This window comes from Bufo gargarizans, chromosome 3, assembly GCF_014858855.1.
Source record: "Bufo gargarizans isolate SCDJY-AF-19 chromosome 3, ASM1485885v1, whole genome shotgun sequence".
Taxonomy (NCBI): Eukaryota; Metazoa; Chordata; class Amphibia; order Anura; family Bufonidae; genus Bufo; species Bufo gargarizans.
The window spans coordinates 25876085-25879730 of record NC_058082.1 but is presented as its reverse complement, the minus strand read 5'-3'; positions in this window follow the sequence as shown (position 1 = coordinate 25879730).

Here is a 3646-nt window from a genome sequence, read left to right as displayed (position 1 = left end):
AAACACAGCATTCCAAGAAAAGAACCTCATACCAACTGTGAAGCATGGAGGTGGAAGTGTCATGGTTTGGGGCTGCTTTGCTGCAGCAGGACCTGGTCAGCTCACCATCATAGAATCCACGATGAATTCTACTGTGTATCAGAAGGTGCTTGAAGAACATGTGAGACCATCAGTTAGAAAATTAAAGCTGAAGCGGAACTGGACCATGCAACATGACAATGACCCAAAACATACTAGTAAATCAACCAAAGATTGGCTGAAAAAGAAGAAATGGAGAGTCCTGGAATGGCCAAGTCAAAGTCCAGATTTGAATCCCATTGAGATGCTGTGGGCTGTACGTGCAAGAAACCCCTCAAACATCTCACAGCTGAAAAAGTTCTGCATTGAGGAGTGGGGTAAAATTTCCTCAGACCGATGTCGAAGACTGGTAGATGGCTACAAGAACCGTCTCACTGCAGTTATTTCAGCCAAAGGAGGTAACACTCGCTATTAGGGGCAAGGGTGTCCTATCTTTTTCCTCAGTTAGAATAGGCATTTTTGTAGAATGACATTTACAGAAGATCTTGAAAAGACTTTTCTTCAGTTTTCTTTGTTTAGTCGGATTACTTTAATCTCTCTGTATTGTTGAAACGGAGATGAAATAACCTTTTATTAAAAATGTTACAAAAAACCACATGCTTTCAAAGGGTGTCCTAATTTTTTCACATGACTGTAGGTTGATAGGTCAGGGAGGGAGATACCCCCATGTTTCTTTCTTCGGGAAAGAAGGCGAAAGGACATTCTAGTGCGCTTCTTATCCCACAAATAACTGCTCATGATGGATTGTAGTTTATTAATGAAACTAACAGGTACCGATATGGGTAGGGCTCTCAAGGTGTACATTATCAGCGGCAGGCTGTAGGTGGTGAGGACATTTTTCCTGCCTAGCCAGGTTAGGAAAGGAAAGCTGCTCTTAGAGAGAATAGAGGTGACTTTGGAGAGTAGCGGGAGGAAATTAAGACTTAACAACAACTTGGGGTCCATCGGGATCGTCACCCCCAAATATTTTATTGCTTGTGTAGGCCACTTGAATGGTGTGAGGGCTTTGACCTTAGTATGCAGGACAGCTGGGAGGGAAACGCCAAGGGCCTCTGACTTATCAAAATTTATCTTAAAATTTGAGATAACCCCAAAAGTTTCGAAAATCTGCATAACCTCCAGCAAAGCCTCTTCAGGATTTGACAACAGGAGCAGTAAATCATCAGGAGCAGTAAATCTGCCTAGTTTCACTCCTTTGATCGTGGGGGATTGGCGGAACTTAAGAAGAAGCGTCTCTAGGGTGAGTACAAACAAGGTGGGGGATAATGGGCATCCTTGACGAGTACCGTTTCTAATTTGGAAGGCGTTCGATAGGGTGCCGTTGACTAGTACTCTCGCAGATGGTGCAGAGTATAGAGTATAGACAGCTCTGATGAGGCCTTCAGGGAAGCCAAAGGCTTGTAGTACTTTCTCCATATAGGCCCAGCTAACCCTATCGAACGCCTTCTCCGCATCTGTGCCCAGGAGTACAAGAGGGGACTTAGATTTGATGGCGTGGGTGATCGCATGTATGACTCTACTGATATTATGCCTACCCTCTCTACCTGCAACGAAACCTACCTGTTCTTCACCCACAAGCCCAGGGAGCAACCCTGACATCCTGCTGTTAAGCAGTTTAGCCCATCACTTCAAATCGGTGTTCAGCAGTGAAATTGGCCTGTAACTTCCACATGCTTCCTTATCCTTCCCTTCTTTATGGATAATCGTTATGTGCGCTTCCTAGGCTTGTGGGGTCATAGAGCCACCTGTAAGGAGGAGATTGCATGCTGTGACAAAATGTGGGACTAAAATATCTTTATACTTTTTGTAATATGAGCTTGGAAAACCGTCAGGTCCGGGACTCCTGCCTGAAGGGATAGACATTAGAACCTTTTCTACCTCTTCCGTTGTAAACGGTTGAAGCAGCTGATGTATATCGACCTCAGAAATTCTTGGGATGTTAATAGAGCTAAGGAACTCCGACGTGCGTTTCTCGATTTGCTGGCTGGTGAGGGGTATTGGGAGGTTATACAGATTTGAATAAAAGGAGCAAAACTCCTGAGCTATCGCTGGAGTATTAATAAGTCGGGGGCCTGAGGCTGATTTGATGGCTTGAATAAAGGATTTATTTCTTTGGTTCTTAATAAGGTTGGAGACTAACTTAGAACCCCTATTCGCATGAAGGTATTGTTTGAAGCACAATACGAACATTCAAAAAGTCAGTGACCTTATGCCTCAAGCACTTAAGCAGAACCTCAATGTGAATAAGACCTCCCTGAGATCAGATGTCAGCTCAGACCCCAAAGTAAATGACCCCCTCAATCAGACCTCAGATAAGAGCCCCATGCCTCTCATCATCCCCATTATCAACCATGATGCCTCTCATCATCACCATTATCATCCATGATGCCTCTCATCATCCATGATGCCGCTCATATCCCCCATTATGATTCTCATCACCTCATTGCCTCAGATCAGCCCCAAGTTTCATAAAATAAAAAAGCACTTACCTCTCCGGCTTCTGGATGCCGCTGCTCCTCACCACCCGCGCTCTGTGTTCCTCCTGCTGTCGGCTGTGCTGTGAACTGGCGTGCACAGAGTGACGTCACAGAGCGCCTCACACTGTGCGCAGCATACAACCGAGGACCAGGAAGCGGTGAGTACAGAGCTTTCACCGCTTCCTGGTCTTCACCCTCCTACCTATTTTTGCTACGGGCAACGAAAATGCTATCGCACTGTACATGTGAGCCCGCACCTGGAAGAGCCAATATCAGGGGGCTAAAGAGCCGCATGTGGCTCTAGAGCCGCAGGTTGCTGACCACTGCCCTAGGACAGTGATGGCGAACCTATGGCACGGGTGCCAGAGGCGGCACTCGGAGCCCTCTCTGTGGGCACCCGCACTGTGAAAAAAGTCTATGGTGTACCAATATGCCTTAGACTTTCCCTGCCATTCATCAGAGCAGGACGCACTATGAACAGCACAGGCAGCGCACTGAATGTAGGCAGGCTATTATAGCTAAGTGATAAAGTACATGGAATATATACTATATTGAACTATAGACTGTAGCATTCAGGTTAAATTGGCATGTTGGCACTTTGCGATAAATACGTGGGTTTTGGGTTGCAGTTTGGGCACTCGGCCTCTAAAAGGTTCTACATCATTGCCCTAGGACATATGAAGCACAGAGATTATTGCTACCAAGATGCTTTACTTTACATTTGTCCACATTGAACCTCATTTGCCAAGTTGATGCCCAAACACTGAGAGAGTCCAAGTCAGCTTGTAGTATATGGACATCTTCCATAGACTGCACAGTACTACACAGCTTAGTGTCATCTGTTCCTATTGTCCTGGCTACACATAGCTCAACTGATGCTTAAAGGAATATTCCCGTTGGTTTTTTTTTTAAACATATTTTTTTTCATAATGTATCATCTTACATGACATTATCTCAGCATGTCACATACAAATTAGCAAAAGATACATCACACATTTTCCTTTTTCTTGTGTAATATGAGTACAGTTCAGTACATAAAATAAATGCAACAACCAACGCCCCCCTCCCTCCCTAACCCCCCCGTCCCCCCC